Genomic DNA, 19578 nt, shown 5'->3' on the forward strand with positions numbered 1-19578 from the left:
AAGATGGGATAGCAGCACATTTGGAAAGTGGTGAAATCATTGGACAAAGTCAGCATGGATTTACAAAAGGTAAATCATGTCTGACGAATCTTATAGAATTTTTCGAGGATGTAACTAGTAGCGTGGATAGGGGAGAACCAGTGGATGTGGTGTATCTGGACTTCCAGAAGGCTTTCGACAAGGTCCCACATAAGAGATTAGTATACAAACTTAAAGCACACGGCATTGGGGGTTCACTATTGATGTGGATAGAGAACTGGCTGGCAAACAGGAAGCAAAGAGTAGGAGTAAACGGGTCCTTTTCACAATGGCAGGCAGTGACTAGTGGGGTACCGCAAGGCTCAGTGCTGGGACCCCAGCTATTTACAATATATATTAATGATCTGGATGAGGGAATTGAAGGCAATATCTCCAAGTTTGCGGATGACACTAAGCTGGGGGGCAGTGTTAGCTGTGAGGAGGATGCTAGGAGACTGCAAGGTGACTTGGATAGGCTGGGTGAGTGGGCAAATGTTTGGCAGATGCAGTATAATGTGGATAAATGTGAGGTTATCCATTTTGGTGGCAAAAACAGGAAAGCAGACTATTATCTAAATGGTGGCCGACTAGGAAAAGGGGAGATGCAGCGAGACCTGGGTGTCATGGTACACCAGTCATTGAAAGTAGGCATGCAGGTGCAGCAGGCAGTGAAGAAAGCGAATGGTATGTTAGCTTTCATAGCAAAAGGATTTGAGTATAGGAGCAGGGACGTTCTACTGCAGTTGTACAGGGTCTTGGTGAGACCACACCTGGAGTATTGCGTACAGTTTTGGTCTCCAAATCTGAGGAAGGACATTATTGCCATAGAGGGAGTGCAGAGAAGGTTCACCAGACTGATTCCTGGGATGTCAGGACTGTCTTATGAAGAAAGACTGGATAGACTTGGTTTATACTCTCTAGAATTTAGGAGATTGAGAGGGGATACTTATAGAAACTTATAAAATTCTTAAGAGGTTGGACAGGCTAGATGCAGGAAGATTGCTCCCGATGTTGGGGAAGTCCAGGACAAGGGGTCACAGCTTAAGGATAAGGGGGAAAACCTTTAAAACCGAGATGAGAAGAACTTTTTTCACACAGAGAGTGGTGAATCTCTGGAACTCCCTGCCACAGAGGGTAGTCGAGGCCAGTTCATTGGCTATATTTAAGAGGGAGTTAGATGTGGCCCTTGTGGCTAAGGGGATCAGAGGGTATGGAGAGAAGGCAGGTACGGGATACTGAGTTGGATGATCAGCCATGATCATATTGAATGGCGGTGCAGGCTCGAAGGGCCGAATGGCCTACTCCTGCACCTAATTTCTATGTTTCTATGTTTCTATGTTTCTATAACTTGGTTGGCATCCAGAGGGCTTGTTTCTGTGCTGTATCACTCTAAGAGTCGTCATTTATTATGATTGTAACTGATCACCCAGACTCAGTACGCTGACGTTAGCTCTGACGTGACTGAGCGATGAAAGATATGTAGGATTTGGAGGCTTTGGAGAGGGTGCAGAGCAGGTTTACTACAATGCTGCCTGCGTCCTGGATAGAAACATAGAAAAATAGGTGCAGGATTAGGCTATTCAGCCCTTCGAGCAAGCACGCCCATTTAATCTGACCATGGCTGATCATCTAAAATCAGTGCCCCGTTCCTGCTTTTTCCCTGCGAAATTGTTTCAAGTGTCTGTGTCACATCCCATCTCATTTTAAAAACTGCAATACTTTTGTGCTTTGCCTTTCATTTTAGATCTAATTAAGATAGAATTAGTATGTGGTGTCCTTAAGGAAAACAATCTTAAATAGAAGGTAAAAACTTTTATAAACTTATATGTCCCGAGTACGATAGCCAGAGGTTGATATCATCTCTGGTTATTCTGGTTCTTCTATAAAGTAAATCCATCAGTGAGTTCTGAGTTTGTTTCTTGATTGCTTTCTCTGTAATGTTAATATTGAGATCTGCCCATTCTATTAATTTAACTGCTCGAGATGTCTTAACCCCGTATAGCAATACACTGACCAGCTGCATACCATCAGCACCAGATGATCACACGGAAGATTTTGTCTCCCAGAACAAAGTCTGTTGAGAGCTTTGCTGAGAATTCACTGGTATTTAGAAGGATGAGAGGACACCTTATAGAAACATATACAATTCTTAAGGTATTGGACAGGCTAGATGCAGGGCCATTCAATATGATCATGGCTGATCATCCAACTCAGTATCCTGTACCTGCCTTCTCTCCATACCCCCTTATCCCTTTAGCCACAAGGGCCACATCTAACTCCCTCTTAAATATAGCCAATGAACTGGCCTCAACTACCTTCCGTGGCAGAGAATTCCAGAGATTTCTTGGTTGAAATATCGTTAGTCGAAGCATCGTAAGTCGAGGAGCATCAGTACTCTGTAAACACCAGAGGGCCACGCTTACAGACAGATCCTAGATCTGATACAATAGCGTGCGTGTGTGTTGCATGTACTGTTGATGCCATGCACAAGTGATTCACCGGTCATCCAACCACAAGCCCCCTTTTGCGCATCAGTTGTACGCTATATTTTGCCAATTCCTGCCGAAACAAAAAGTTTCAGTAACGTTTGGTATAACAAGAGGAATTTAATATAGGAGCAAAGATGTCCTTCTGCAGTTGTAAGGGCTCTTAAAAATAGCGGAATGAGAGGAAATGGGGAGAAGGCAGGAACAGGGTACTGATTGAGGATGATCAGCCATGATCACATTGAATGGCGGTGCTGGATCGAAGGGCCGAATGGCCTACTCCTGCACCTATTGTCTATTGTCTATTGTTCAGTCGGTTTGGCGTGGAAATATGGATAAACCTGCAAAAACGAAAAGACTGTGCAGTGAAACAAGCAATGGGAAACAAAAAAGAAGTGGGGTAAGCGGTGACTCGACAAAGGTCTTCCGCACTTTATGCTGTTGGGAATTTGTTCCTTATTTCAACCTTTTGTCCCTTATTTGGGAGTGAGAAAGTTGGCAACCCTACAGACAGTCACCCCTTTTCCCCCAAGGTGGAAATGTCAAAAACCAGGCGGCATAGTTTTAAGGTGAGAGGAGCAAAGTGTAAAGGGGATGGGTGAGGCATGTTTTTTAAACAAACGGCGGTGGGTGCCTGGAATGGTGGCGGAGGCAAATACGACAGTGGTATTTAAGAGGCTTTAACATAAGCAAATGGATGCAGGGAATGGAGGGATATGGATCATGTGTAAGCAGAGGGGATTAGTTTAACTTGCCACCATGTTTGGCACATACATTGTGAGGTATAGAGTCCATTCCTGTACTATACTCTTCTGTGGTTCTATGTTCTCTGTTCTATATTCTATGATCTATGTTCTAAAATTTAAAACACATAAACAAAAAAACTAAGTACTAAAAAAACTTGAAAATATTTCTGGACAAATATAAGAATTAGGTAAACTATTCTCTCTCTCCCTCTCTCCCTCTCTCCCCCCTCTCTCTCTCCCTCTATATCTCTCCCTCTACCTCTCTCTCTCTCCCTCTCTCCCTCTCCCCCTCTCTCTCTCCCTCTCTCCCTCTCCCCTCCCCTCCCCCCCTCCCTCTCTCCCTCTCTCCCTCTCCCTCTCTCTCTCTCTCTGTCCCTCTCTCCTTCCCTCCCTCTCCCTATCTCTCTCTCTCCCCCCCCCCCTTCCCCCTTGGTCTAAACAGCCATAGATTTAGTCGGTAGGTGTGCCTGTGGAACTGCTGTGTTATTGCAGGATGTTGCTATCAATAGATTCTCTGATGTGTCCCATGTTATAATGAAGACTAAGTGACAAAGCCAATCAGCCGTGTGGAAGCTTGACACTTCTGCAGTTATGTATACTCGTGTGGGAATCTCATGCCTCCTGAGAGTTAGGATAAATGCCGACAGTTTCACCCAGAAGTGACTGCTTTCTTTTCAGGAAATGTTGGAGCTTTATATTTTGGAGCCCAATTTAACTGTCAGAAATGTCATAGCTAACTCCTTTGCTGAGTTCCCACTAACAATGTACTTGCATTGGTTGCTATGGTGACTGGAAGGTGAATGGCATATAAAGCACTGGCTGCTTTCTTATCCTGTATGTACCTTAAGGGTAGTATGTCAAACTGAAAGAGTGGTTCACTGCTGGACCATTTCAGATCTTATAATTGAGCATAGATCAGTGATTTTAACACTGGCCTGAAAAACTTCTCAGGAACTTCCACTCAAAAAAATGAACCTACCAATTTATATCTTTGGAAGAGTTGTGTGAAGTGAAGTTACAGCTTTTTCATTTTTGTAAATGAGTTTACATCCTTGCCTTTGAAAACACCAGACAGGTTTAGGTGTTGGTTTATTACTGTCATATGTGTCGAGCTACAGTGAAATGCTTTGATTTTCACGCTATCCAAACAGATTAGATAATACAATACTTATAAAACAAGTGAAACTCCAATACAAAGAGGTAGATACAGAGTGCAGAATATAGTTCTCAGCATTGTAGCACAACAATTCCAGAGACAAAGTCCAATGTCCGCAATGGTGTAGTGGTGCAAAGATCACCGTAGTTTATGGAAGAAACATTCAAAAGCATGATAACTGAGGGGGAGAAACACTTCCTAAGTCTGGTTGTGCACGCATTCAAACCTCTGTTTTTTCTGCTTGACTGGAGTGGGTCGAAGAAGGAATGGCACAAATGTTGGGCTGCTTTTCCGAGGCAGAGTGAAGTGTAGACCATCAAGAGTGGGGAGCCTGGTCTGTGTGATGGACTGGGCTACATCCACAACAGTCTGCAATTTCTTGTGGTCTTGGTCTAACACCGATTTACACTTTTTGGGAAACCTGATTTTCATCGTTGGCATTTAAATCCCAGGATCTGGAATTTCTTCCAGAAATGTATCCATCCCTTCACTTTGTTCCTTACCTAAGGAACTCTTAAACGTAGTACTCTATCAAGTTTTGGCCCACCTAATGGCCAGTTCTCACGGTGCGACCTGAAGCAAGATGTCACCCGAGTGAAGTGGTCGTGGTCCAGCACGAGTTCCGCACGATATAACGGGGGGTAGATAAAGAGTTCCCACGGTACTCGGCATTTCTGTTATTTGTGCGAGTGACTTGTCCGTCTCCCGATCTTTCCCGTTAATCTTGAATGAACATCGTGGACTGTAGTGTTGTTAATCACGTGGCACAAATTATGTTACTTTTTTTCACACACTATATTGGTTTTTTTCACCCGAGCTCTTTAATGAGCTGAAGAATAATCTGGTTTTTTTTAGACAAATGTTGTTTGGTGTGATGCACCTTCTCTCAATATGTGCAAGAAGTCGTCTTTTTATGTTGTCAAATAGGAATAAAGACTGTGTCTCACATTGACCGTGATGATTGTCTTATTTTATTATCTACTGAGAGGTGAAACTTTCAGTCTGAAGAAGGCTCTCGACCCGAAACGCCACCCGTTCCCTCTCCAGAGATGTTGCCTGTCCCGCTGAGTTGCTCCAAGCAACTGGTGTCTATCTTCAAAGGACTGACCACCGGGCTGGATGTCGGGGCTGGCGTGTTGCGTTTCACAGACCGAACTGTCCAATTAATAGTAACAGATGGGCACTCCCTCTCAACCACATTCTCTTGCCTTCTCCCCATAACCTCCTGACAGCCGCACTAATCGGAATGTATCTATCTCTGCCCCTATTCTTCAGCCTTTTGACAGTAGTTTTGTTTTATTGGAGACGCGGGAGACAGCGGATGCTGGAATACTGAGCAAAATACGAAGTGCTGGAGGAACTCGGTGCATCTACAGAGAAAGGTTGAACAAGTTAGGGCTTTATTCTTTGGAGCGCAGAAGGTTAAGGGGGGACTTGATAGAGGTTTTTAAAATGATGAGAGGGATAGACAGAGTTGACGTGGAAAAGCTTTTCCCACTGAGAGTAGAGAAGATTCAAACAAGGGGACATGACTTGAGAATTAAGGGACTGAAGTTTAGGGGTAACATGAGGGGGAACTTCTTTACTCAGAGAGTGGTAGCTGTGTGGAATGAGCTTCCAGTGAAGGTGGTGGAGGCAGGTTCGTTTTTATCATTTAAAAATAAATTGGATAGTTATATGGATGGGAAAGGAATGGAGGGTTATGGTCTGAGCGCAGGTATATGGGACTAGGGGAGATTACGTGTTCGGCACAGACTAGAAGGGTCGAGATGGCCTGTTTCCGTGCTGTAATTGTTATATGGTTATATGGTTATTTGTGTTTAAGAAGGAACTGCAGATGCTGGAAAATCGAAGGTACACAATAATGCTGGAGAAACTCAGCGGGTGCAGCAGCATCTATGGAACGAAGGAAATAGGCAACGTTTCGGGCCGAAACGTTGCCTATTTCCTTCGTTCCATAGATGCTGCTGCACCCGCTGAGTTTCTCCAGCATTCGTGTGTGTGGGTGGGAGTTGGGGGGAGGGGGGGGGGGGGTGGGGAGAGAGATAAGGCAGCCTGAAGAAAGGGTCGCATGTCCATTTCCCTCCGTAGATGCTGCCTGGCCCGCGGAGTTCCTCCAGTCTTAGAAACTGCTTTAGACAAAAAGAGACACAAACTGCTGGAGTAAAATAGCTCAGCAAGTGAGGTGCCTGAACACTCAAAAGTGAAAAAGAATGAAAATGTGATTATATCACCTCCCTTCAACTATTTTGTGTTTCAGCATGAGAGGGATTATAACATTAGAGACATTCATCTTGTAGTGATGTGTTAATGAAGAATTGCAGACATCAATCTGATAGTAAAAAATATATTTATTTAACAATTAGGTAAAACAAGCACTGACAATCAAACTGCTCAGTTACTCACCGTTCGCAGGAGTTCCCACGGTACCCGCAAGAGTTATTACGGATATCGCTCGGGCCACTGCGTTCATACAATGTTGCAACGCTCACCAAAAAGTGCTCTAGGCACTCTTGGAGAAATTCAAAAATGTTTGAATTTTCTCCCGACCTTACCAAGTCACACGACTACCTGCCGTTAGCGCCACGGAGGTCCTCGGTGGTCCACGAATGCCGTACTGCTATCGCAGAAGGTTCCCACTATGTTAAATCTTGTTAAGTCTTGCTTCAGGTCGCACCGTGAGAAAGCCCTTTAATACGATCTCATCTACGTCACTGTGCTAAAGGTGCCACAATAAATCCAAGTAATTGTTGTTGGAAAGGATTTCAGTGCAAATGCATCATATAGAGAAATCCATCAACAAGTTCCTGCCTGTAGAAAGCCTCTCGGCCTCAGTTAAATCCAAAATATCACAGCTCCCCGAGGCTGCAGGGAGGGAATCAAAAATTAAATTCCTTCAGAGCCATCTGTTTTCTTTTCCAATTTGTGCTCTCAATGACATGACACAAGCCATTTATTTTAAACTGCGACAGTTTGAAGGGACATTACAAAATAACAGCCGAGAGAATGAGATGCCTCTGAACTACACAAGTAGTATGTTAATGCTGAGTTCCCGGTTCTTTAGCACAAGTAATCACAGGAAATAGTTTATTCTGTATTTTTGGAACAAATGCACCAAAGTATATATCTACCTGGTAAATGAAAGTGCTGTAGCAGGGCTGCAGATGAAGGAATTAAAAGTAACAAGTTTGCGGATGACACAAAGCTGGGTGGCAGTGTGAGCTGCGAGGAGGATGCTATGAGGCTGCAGGGTGACAGATAAGTTGGGTGTGTGAGCAGATGCATGGCAGATGCAGCATAATGTGGATAAATGTGAGGTTATCCACTTTCGTGGCAAGAACAAGAAGGCAGATTATTATCTGAATGGTCAGATTAGGAAAAGGGGTGGTGCAACGAGACCTAGGTGTCCTTGTACATCAGTCACCGCAAGTAAGCATGCAGATACGGCAGGCAGAGAAGAAATCTAATGGCATGTTGTCCTTCAAAGCGAGAGGATTTGAGTATAGGAGCAAGGAGGTCCTACTGCAGTTATACAGGGCCCTAGTGAGACTGCACCTGGAGTATTGTGTGCAGTTTTGGTCTCCTAATTAGAGGATGGACATTTTTGCTATTAAGGGAGTGCAGCGTAGGTTCACCAGGTTAATTCCCAGGATGGTGGGACATGTGATGAAAGAATGAATCAACTGGGCTTGTATTCACTGGAATTTAGAAGGATGAGACTGGATGTCAAGAGTTCAAGAAAGAGAAGAGAGATATTTATTAGCACATGCACCAATTGGTGCAGTGAGATTTACCATGCAGCCATACGAATAAAAAGAATACGGTACACGATAGAATTAAACGTAAACATCCCCACACAGCAGAATCAACATTTCCCACTGTGAGGGAAGGCAATAAAGTTCAGGTGGACAAAAGTGCTGGAGAAACTCAGCGGGTGCAGCAGCACCTATGGAGCAAAGGAAATAGGCAATGTTTCGGGCCGAAACGTTGCCTATTTCCTTTGCTCCATAGGTGCTGCTGCACCAGCTGAGTTTCTCCAGCGCTTTTGTCTACCTTCGATTTTCCAGCATCTGCAGTTCCTTCCTAAGCAATGAAGTTCAGTCCTCTTCCTCATTGTTCACCCGTGGTCAGGGCCTTTGAGCCCTCGGATACGGGCGGCCCGATGTTTCAGGCCCTCTTGCCGGGGTGATCGGAGCTCCGGCGTCGGAACGGAGAACACTCTCAGTGGCTTGGAGTGTCCAAATCGGTCACTTCCTACCGGAGACCGCGGCTCCCGAAGTCCACTGGCTGAGCTGGGCGGAGATTTAACGCTGGCGACCCCGGAAAGTTGCCCCCAGAAATCCGCGACGTTAAAGTCAGCGCCGCCCGATGGCGGGAAGCTCCGCCAACCACAGCTCCATGGTCCCAACGCTCCACACGGTGATCCCCAGTAAGGCATCGTCCTGCTCCGCAATGGAATCCAGTGCTGCGCCGCTGCTGAAGCTCTGGCCAGTCTCCGGCAGGAAACGCCGCGCATACGGTGTACAATTTTGTATGGTGTACAATTTTGGTCGCCTAATTATAGGAAGGATGTCAACAAAATAGAGAGAGTACAGAGGAGATTTACTAGAATGTTGCCTGGGTTTCAGCAACTAAGTTACAGAGAAAGGTTGAACAAGTTAGGGCTTTATTCTTTGGAGCGCAGAAGGTTAAGGGGGGACTTGATAGAGGTCTTTAAAATGATGAGTGGGATAGACAGAGTTGACTTGGATAAGCTTTTCCCACTGAGAGTAGGGAAGATTCAAACAAGAGGACATGACTTGAGAATTAAGGGACAGAAGTTTAGGGGTAACATGAGGGGGAACTTCTTTACTCAGAGAGTGGTGGCTGTGTGGAATGAGCTTCCAGTGAAGGTGGTGGAGGCAGGTTCGTTTTTATCATTTAAAAATAAATTGGATAGTTATATGGACGGGAAAGGAATGGAGGGTTATGGTCTGAGCGCAGTTATATGGGACTAGGGGAGAATAAGTGTTCGGCACGGACTAGAAGGGTTGAGATGGCCTGTTTCCGTGCTGTAATTGTTATATGGTTATATGGTTAATCCAGATGATAGACCATGGGGGGGGTGGGGGGCGGGGGGGGGGCGAAGATATGGCTCGAATAGATGCATTCTCGACCTGGAAGTCACTGAGAAAACGGTTTCCCCCTTCTCTCCCCCCCCCCTCCCACATAAAAAAGACTAAAAGACCTTCAGAAACATACTTTTAGACAGACTAAAAATAACACAAAGGGTGAAAGGACAGACAGCTGCTGGCGAGGCGGCCACACACGTTGCCACCCGATCTTATAGAAACATATAACATTCTTAAGGGATTCGACTGGCTCGATGCAGGAAAAATGTTCCCCATGTTGGAGGAGTCCAGATCCAGGGGTCACAGTTCAAGAATAAAGGGTTGCCCATTTAGGACTGAGATGAGGAAAAACCTTTTCGCCCAGAGTTGTGAATCTGTGGAATTCTCTGCCACAGAAGGCAGTGGAGGCCAATTCACTGGATATATTCAAGAGAGAGTTATGCCCCTGTCCCACTTAGGAAACCTGAAAGGAAACCTCTGGAGACTTTGCGCCCCACCCAAGGTTTCCGTGCGGTTCCCGGAGGTTGCAGGTGGTTGCCAAAGGTTGCAGGTAGTGGAAGCAGGTAGGGAGACTGACAAAAACCTCCGGGAACCTCCGGGAACTGCACAGAAACCTTGGGTGGGGCACAAAGTCTCCAGAGGTTTCCGTTCAGGTTTCCTAAGTGGGACAGGGGCATTAGATATAGCTCTTAGGGCTAACAGAATCCATGGATATGGGGAGAAAGCAGGAATGGGGTACGGATTTTGGATGATCAGCCATGATCAAATTGAATGGCTCGAAGGGCCAAATGGCCTACTCCTGCACCTACTTTCTATGTTTCTGTTTTCACTGAGTAAATCAGCTCGTTAACAAGTACAGTTAGTGCACAGTGGGAGATGTTACGACAAAGCGTTATCTGTATGGAAACTTAAATAAAACGTAGGAAATGTGAGCAATTTTATAAATCAAGACCTTATGAAAGAATAAGGATCTAAGAATGTGTTCACCGTGGAGAAATTCATCTATTGCACATTATGGCCAAAGACTAAAGATGAGAAAGTTTGCACACTCACCTTTCACTGCTTAACAAAGACATGGTTAGCATAGATCTACTCATTGATATTTGAGCATAGGAAATCTTGTCAATTTGTACCCCATTAATGCTAATACAGAAAGCATGTACTATTTTAGGGCACAGAGCTAACATTTATCTGCTGATGTGATACAGACAAAATAGAAACAGAACATAAATATCTATCATTAGTTGTTTTAAATAGAGTGAAAATCATTTTTCAATATGCATTACAATCAGGTTTGCAAAGCAATGAACTGAAACAACTTTATTCAGAATGAGGGTCTGTTCCACGGTAAAGTCTCCTCAACCTGTCATATTGATCCCTTTTGACATTTAAAATTTGAAAAAGGATCCCAACCCGAAACAACGGCAGTCCATTCTCTCCACAGTTGCTGCCTGACCCGCTGTGTTCCTCCAGCACGTTCTGTGTTTTGCTCAAGATTCCAGCACCCGGAGTTCCTTGTGAGGAAATTTGGAACTGCAGATGCTGGAATCTTGAGCAAAACACAAAGTGCTGGAGGAACTCAGCAGGTCAGGTAGCATCTGCAGAGTGAATGGACAGCTGACATTTATTAAAGTTTAGGTTGTTAAAGCGTTCAAATCGATACTGCTTGGTGAATAATTTTTTCATTATTGGCAGAAATTGCACCAGAGGATGCTGATTTGAAAAACAAATAAGGCACTGCCCTTTTGCTGTTCTCCCGAAACAGTTATGTTTATGAATTCACTGTCACAATGTTTTTGACTAGATTTTGCTGCATTAAATTTAGATTAGTTTGACTTTCATGACTGCCGAGTGATTTATGCTAGCTGTTTACATAAATTAACAATTATAATTTCCCTAGTGCTTCTGTGGCTTTTCCAGCAACGTTTTCAGATGTACTGGTTAAATGTTCTTCAGTGCTCAGCAGAGCATTGATTCATACCAACTAAGTCACAGAATAAGTCTGCATTCATTATTGGGAAGTGAAACTATTTACAACAGGTTTAGTGCTGTTCCAGATAATTAAAAATATTCACAGCGATTCTCATCCTTCAGTCAACACTAGTTCAGAAATCTCATGGAATACCTTGTGTTTAGAGGGTAAATTGATGGAAATATTTCCAGTGGCTGAGATCTATTCATGAGGGAGTGGAACTCATGAACTAATTTCAGGAAGCAAAGTGGTGCAGCTCAGGGACGTGCGGCCAGGGGCGGCAGAGCCTCACCTGTCATACTTCCAATGAAAATAGCTGTTAAGAAAAGTAAAAGAAAAATAATAATAAAATAAAATAAATATGAAGATTTTCCACTGATCTGTGTTATAAATGTCATTTCTATATGAATCTAATCATTTCTTATAGTCAAAATCGCCAAATTTGCCTAGCACCGCTGCAAATATAGGGAGAGATGAGAGGTGAGGCGGCGATGAGCTGAGCCTCCCCTCTGATTGCGCAACCCCTCAGAAACTGCATGGAGCGCGGGCAATAAGCATGTGCCTGTTACTATCTCTATGTATGTCACCAATGTAATGTATGTAAACCCCTTCATTACATGTCCTTACCTGGAAGGTAAGGTATTTCACATATAAAGATATTAAATTTGTGCTCGCTGATCATAAAACTGCAATGAAAAAGCACCAGGGGAGGCAGCGATCACATCTGCCTCACAAGGGGGCGTGTCTTGAGCCCAGTGGAGCAAGAGCGAGCGTCAATTTTGGTACAATTTTTGTACAATTTTTGTACTTCTGTACATTTTTGTTTTTGTTCTTGTAAGGCAGGAGTCTCCAAAATATGGCCCATGAGACACATCAGCCCATCACAAGATTATTCAAGCTCAGATTCGAGTAGGGGAGCGCGGGGGCCCGGGGCTGCTCTTAGTGTTGTTACCGGTTAGATCCCTTGAATTGTCAGAGCTGAGACATCACTGGGCCGCCGTGAAGAAGGATGCAATGTTGTGGTGGGGGGTTCGGCGGCGGTCATAATGGGATGGCTGCGGGTTATAACGTGCCATCGTTCCTCTCTCCCTTCTCTCTCTCTCTCTCTCCTCTCTTTCTCCCTTCTCCCTCTCTCCCCTTCTCACTCTCTCCCCTTCTCTCCCTCTCTCCCTTCTCTCTCCCTCTCCCTTCTCTCTCTCTCCGTTCTCCCTCTCTCCCTCCCTTCTCTTCTCTCTCCCTCCCTCCCAGCCACGGCTCCACCCCTCTCTCTCCTCGGGGAGACGCGGTGATCAATAGAGTGAGGGCCGGGCCACTGATACTGGCCAGTGCCTCCCTAGCCATTGACCTCACCGCACGTCACTGTTACAGCTAGTAGAGCTGCTGCCTCACAGCACCAGTTTGCACGTTCTCCCTGTGACTGCATGGATGGGATGCTCCTCCTGCAAAGAGATGCAGATTTATGTTAATTGGTCTCTGTTAAATTGTCCCTCATGCGTAGGGAGTGCATGCTAATGAGGGATAACATAGAACTAGTGTGAATGGGTGATCAATGGTTCGCATTGATTCAATGGACCGAAGGGCCTGTTTCTCAGCGGCATCTTTCAACTATCAAAGTACTTGGGCTGCAGAGGAACAGTGGCTCTGTATGGTTGGCATGGATATGATGGGCCAAACGGCCTGTTTCTATGCTGTATATTTCAGTCAATCAAAAACTATCCGTGTTAATGAAAAGGAATACCTAATACAGATGTTTTAAAAATTAAATGTCCTGACACTGTTGGTAAAAATCAAACCCGTGGAAGAGACCATTTTAAGTATTAATCCAGACTAGCACCAATATTAAAAGCTTACAAAACATGATACTAACACCAAAGGTTCAATGAGATAGAAGCTTAAAATATGTTTCTCCCTGAGGTGCAGAGGAGACAAGTTTAGTTTGCAGAACAACAATAATGTGATAATATAGTGCTTTAACTAAGTCAAATGGTCAGTGCTTCACAGTATTAACAAAAATCTTGTTATTTTAAAAGGGGTAAATAGGTGTCACAAAGCTTCACCAAACACCTTCTGAACCTTCTGAATGTTTTGTAGTCAGCAGGGCAGTTCTCTGCATATCGCCAACTTGGACAATTTGATATGCGTGGGTTTTCTCCGAGAACTTCGGTTCCTCCCACACGCCAAAGACATACAGGTTTGTAGGTTAATTAATTGGCTTGTGGGAGGAATTGTCTTTGGAGTGTGGGAGGAAACCGAAGTTCTCGGAGAAAACCCACACAGATCACGGGGAGAACATGCAAACTCCATACAGACAGCACCCGTAGTCGGGATCGAACCCGGGTCTCTGGAGCAGCATTTTGCCGTAAGGCAGCAACTCTACCGCTGTGCCACCATGACTGCAATTAGATAGATTTTGGGGAGGTATTGGATTTAGCATTTTTTTTTAGGAAATAATTTCAAAGTTTAGGACACAGACTCAGACAATGAGAGAGTGTGTGGCCACAAAAAACAAAACCAGAATAGTATTCAGGCTTGTAGAAGTAATGAACTGCAAATACTGGTTTACACTAAAGGACAAATAAATGCTGGAATAACTCAGCAGGTCATGGTGAACAAGGATAGTTGATGTTTTGGGGCTGGGACCCTTCTGGATTCAGACTCAGTTATTCAAGTAATATTTGAGCAACATAAGTGTGAAAAATGGTGAGGTCCAACAGGAAAGGCCTTGACCCATCCCCTTGGCATTCAATCATTAATCAATAATGGCCCCAATTCCTACTCTCCACATTGGTGGATGCAAAAAGGACAAAAGCTGGAGAAACAGAGATTTTGATGGACTGAGGAAGCGGAGCAGCAGCAGGGAAAGGGGAGGAGGTTAATTTGAAATCACAGTTTAACTGCACTGGGCACTGGTGTAGGTCACCACACATTAGAGAAAGGATGAATGGAACATTTGATTTACAGTAATGTTTTGCTCAGGGAATGGAGGCCATTTGTAATATTTGTGTGAATCACTTTATCTTGCCCTTGACTTTGCACTACCACCCTCTCCCCACACACCTTTCTACACACAAACCACTGCACCTTCTGAACTGTCATCCTCTCTAAAAAGTCCCTTTTACTTTGATCAAGCTTATGGTCATCTATTCTAATATTTCATTGCCACATTTCAGTGCAATGTAATCGAAATTGTTGATGTTTGCAGAAAGGGATGACGATCGAGACTGTACTGATATAATCGGTTCCCTATATTAATTTAAAATGATCTATTGTGCCAGGTTGCATCAATGTATATTCTACACACTGTACGGCCATGGTGTTACAGTGACACAAGCAATAAATATTCCGGATGGTGAATCAAGTGCAATTTAACGCCTACCTTTAACTGGGAGCTGGGAGTATACACTCTTCCAGACTCTTTCCTGTCTTTCCTCCTAGTGCTGTTGTATCTTCATTGGGTAGTAGCTTCATCGGCATATCGTCATCGGGCGGCACCGCGAGCAACAGCCTCGCCAGCAGTGTGTCAGTCATTTTCACTTTTTTTGTTTTTTCAGTATATCTAAATGTAAGTGTTAATGTTTCTCGGTGTGTTTTTATGTGGGGGGTGGTGGAGGGGGAATAGGGGGAAACGGTTTCCAGTCACTTATCTCAGCGGTGATGCGACTTTCTCCTAGTGGCATTTTCGCCTCCCCCGCGGCCTAATAACTTGGATTGGTGTGGCCTTTCCCAGAGACGGCCCAGAGCTTCAGCAGCGGGCGCGGCACGGACTTCCATCGCGAAGCCAAAAGAAAGGTTCCGACCGCCAGCCTGCTGACTTTAACGTCGTGAAGCCTCGGTCTGGGGAGCTTCTAGCCACGGGTGTGGCGTGGACTTACCATCCCGGAGCTCGGGATCCCTTGCCGGGCATCACCATAGAAGAGCTCCGACCACCGGCCTGCCTGCGGCCTATAACATCGAGAAACCGCGGTCTACGGTAAGAAAGTGGCCGATTCGGGCAGTGTGTTCCATCCGTCCCGACGCCGGAGTTTCGATCTTCCCGGCGAGAGGATACATCGGGCTGTCCGTCGTGGCAAATGTGGAGGGTCAAGACCCCAAACACGGGTGAACAAAAGGAGGAAGATTGACTGAACTTTATTGCCTTCCATCGCAGTGAACACCGTGGTGGATGTTTATGTTAAGTTCTATCATTCTTATTGGTGCGTGTGACAATAAATGCGAATTTGAATTTGAATTTATCTCAACCAATGGCCTCACCTTGACTTCTCAGCCCTCACTTCTAGTCATGGTAATTAAGGACTGAGAACATAGATGGCGGTGACTGTTATCCGGTGGGCGGCGCGACTCACGTCGCAGCGGCCTCTGCAGTCCGTCTGTCTTTTTGTTATTTTTTGTCCCGTTTTAATGTAGTCTTTTTTTTTTTTTGATGGGGTATGTGTGTGTGTGTGTGTGTGTGTGTGTGTGTGTGTGTGTGTGTGTGTGTGTGTGGGGGGGGGGGTGGGGGGGGAAACTTTTAAAATCTATCCACTGCATGGAGAACCCGACCTTTTCCCTGTCGGGTCTCCGTTGTTGTTGGGGCTGCACCGTGGAGCGGCCTCCAGCAGGAACGTCCTGGGGCTCCAGTCGCGGAGCTGCGGAGCTACTCACCATCGCGGAACTGGCCGAGTTCGGAGCAGGAGGAGCGGTGGTGGCGCGCTGCTGTGACCCGACCCCCGGTCTGGCAGACAGTAATACTGGGAGCCCGCGGGTCCCTGCTGGGAGACCGCTTTTCGGGGCTTCCGCAACGGCGACTTCTCCTGCCTGAGTCGTGGGGTCAAGGAGTACCTGGAGCGGGGCCTTACATCACCGCCCGGCGCGGCTTCAACGGCTGCGGGACTTTGCTAGAGCCCGCCGGGCGTTCCAACAACAAGACCCGGAGCGTGGCCTTGCATCACCCGGCACGGCGTTAATGGCCGCGGGACAATTGCCATCGCCCGCCGGGGGCTTTGACTCTGACATCGGGAGGGGAATGGGGAGTGCAGGGGAGTGATACGTTTTTTTGCCTTCCATCACAGCAAGGAGGAGATGCTGTGATGGATGTCTGTGTAAATTGTGTTGTGTCTTGGGTCTTTTTTTCTTGTGTGTATGACTGTAGAAACAACATTTCATTTGAGCCTCTATGAGGTTCAAGCGACAAATAAATTGTATTGTGTATTGTGTATCACAGCGAATGCTAAGCCGAAGCAGTTAGCATTGGCTGGCTGCGGAGGCCACAAATAGGCCCCGACCTCGGGTGATCACAGAGGGAGAGGACTGAACTTTCTGATGCCTTTCCCCACAGTGGAAATTTTTTATTCTGTTGTGGGGGGACGTTTGTGTTGAATTATACAATATGTTGTGTCATTTTTCTTAATTTTAATTTTTCTATGGATGTACGGAAGCTTAATTATTTTTTTCTATGTAAAGCACTTTGGTCTCAACGCGAGTTGATTTAAACGTGTTATATAAATCAATTTACTTTACTTTACTTACTACAGTTAGGCACTTGATGCTGGAGCCATTCGGGCTCCAGACTTGCTTTGTACTAATGGCTCTTGCCAACTCAGTCCATTGCTGAAAGTTGTTCAGGTGTTGCTTTCTGCAGGCACCTACTCCCTAATTTCCTGAGCCTTAACAATTTGTCTTTGGCTCCTCATATGATGGATTTTCCCTTACTGCCACCGTTTCTTTGTAGTATGTGGAAAAAATAAACTGAAAAGAGAATTTTCCTTTTTCCAAACCTTCAGCAATTTTTATCCTTTCACACACTAGATATCAACTGAGGAAATCATTGGAAGTTTCAATTTTTATGGCAAATAAATGGCCTGATAAATATATTAAAATCCTGTAAAGTTTCTCATCTCCAAATAATACATTAATATTAAATCTTTTTATTCATTGTAAATATATTCTGACTGTTCCACTCAATTAGTAACAATGTAGAAAAGCAATGTTTTTTCTCAACAGGAAATATATGTGTAATTGGATTTGTGGATTATTGCATTCTCCCGCAGCCCCTCTGAAAAGCTGATGTTGCTGACAAAGAACTTGATGAAGAAATGTAATAATTTATCACCAATGTAATTTTAAATTACCATCATCCGTCAACTCATCATTGTATCTGTTATAATTCCAATTATTCAAGGAAGCAATGAAATTTGAATACAACTAATAACTTTTGTGCAGATAATGAATACAGGACAAGGGAGGGAGGGGAGTGGGTAATTTTAGTAGGACACACATGTGGGTAAAATTCGTAATTGGCAAAAGCAACAGCTAAAAAAACTCTATATACAAAAAGTTTTAAAATGCTACACATTTGAAGAATAAACAGCACAGAACAGGCCTTTGAGCCATGCTAACAAACATACCCCATTTAGGCTCGACCCTTTTGGCCGCAGTTGACTCATATCCATCCAAACCTTTCCTATTCGTGTATCTGTCTTTTCAATGTTGTTATTGTACCTCCCTCAACCACTTCCCATGGCAACTCAGTCCACATACCCTCCACTCTCTATCAAAATGTTTCCCTCCCGTTCATATTCAATCTTTCCACTGTCACCGTATGTATTTGATTTTGCTATTTTAAGAAAAAGGTTCTGACTGTTTACCCAATCTATGTCTCTCATAATTTTACATGCTTCTATCAGGTCTCCCCGCAACTCTGACTTTCCAGAGAAAACCTCTCCCTGTAACTAATATCCCCTAATCCAGTATCATTCTGGTATAACTATTCTATATCCTTTCCAAAGCCTCCACATTATTCCTGTAATGAGGTACCCAGAACTGCATAAAATACTCCAAATGTGGCCCAACCAAAGTCCTATAAAGCTGCATCATGACTTCATGACTCTTATAATCGATCCCCTGACCTAGAAAAACAAGCATACCATACGCCTTCTTTACATTCTCTCAACTTGCGTTGACATCTTCAGGGTTATGGACTTGGACCCCAAGATCCCTCCGTACATCAGTGCTGTTAAGGGTCATGCAATTAATTGTATATTTTCCCCTTATACTTGACCTCACGAAGTGCAAAACCTCACGCTTGCTAGGATTAAGCACCATCTGACATTTCTCTGCCCATTTCAGTAGCTGATCTATATCCCGCCACATACCTTGACAGCTGTCCTCAAATTCCACAACCCAGCAATCTCAATGTCAACTGCAGACGTACAAATTAACCCATCTATGTTTACATTCAAGTCATTTATATGTGTGTGTATATTATTTCTATATATTATATATATATATATATCATAAACAGTGATATCCACAACTCCTTTCTCTGTAAAAAATAGTAGCGAGAGGAAGGGAAAAATAAACTGACTATGACAGTACAATACTACGTCAATGCAGTGCTAGTTAGAAGTTACAGTTAGGTCATAGATCAGCAAGAATTTCAATGTTCAATATTGAAGCCAGCTCAAGGGGATAAATGTCCTACTTCTGTCCTGATATTTTTATATTGTGTTGAAGACACAGTTCACATCCCATCATGGAAGAAAGCCAGAAAGAAGATTAATTCTTCTGATTTTCTGTATGTAATATTTCATAACATTGTGAAATGTGCAACAGAGAACAGCCTTGGCAACAGCCAGATACTGCAGGGTCAGCCATGGGCATATCCCTTGGCACATGGACACAGGGTAGCATTGGCAAACGCCTGGACAGTAGGTGAATCATTTATAATTAATTACTTTATTTATTGATAATACATCATAAAACCAATGTTGTGAGGTACGATACATTACTATATATCTGTCAACTTTAATCACTTTTTTGTTGTATATCAACCAGCTTTGTTCTTATTCAAACAAAACCATAAAATGCTGGAGTAATTCAGCGGGTCATGCAGCATCCCTGGAGAAAATGGATAGGTGACATTTTGGGTCGGAACCCTTCTTAAATGAATGATGTGTTTACAACCTGGTTAGGTATATTAAGATCATTCCACAAAACGGTTTCCTTTCCACTTTTGGTAGCAATGATATTATACCGGATTCAGTCAATAATGGAGCACTCATCTCAGCTGAGATTCACACTGAGAACTCTGGCTGAGTGGACAAGGTGCAGG

At 44.3% G+C, this 19578-nt stretch overlaps 1 protein-coding gene across 5 annotated transcripts in view; it reads left to right on the forward strand.

The window, feature by feature from the left end:
• The window catches only part of myo3a (myosin IIIA), a 312459-nt gene that overhangs the window by 261375 nt on the left and 31506 nt on the right, over positions 1–19578 (forward strand). The gene's annotated exons all lie outside the window — the stretch shown is intronic.

This window comes from Amblyraja radiata, chromosome 2 (assembly GCF_010909765.2).
Source record: "Amblyraja radiata isolate CabotCenter1 chromosome 2, sAmbRad1.1.pri, whole genome shotgun sequence".
Lineage (NCBI taxonomy): Eukaryota > Metazoa > Chordata > Chondrichthyes > Rajiformes > Rajidae > Amblyraja > Amblyraja radiata.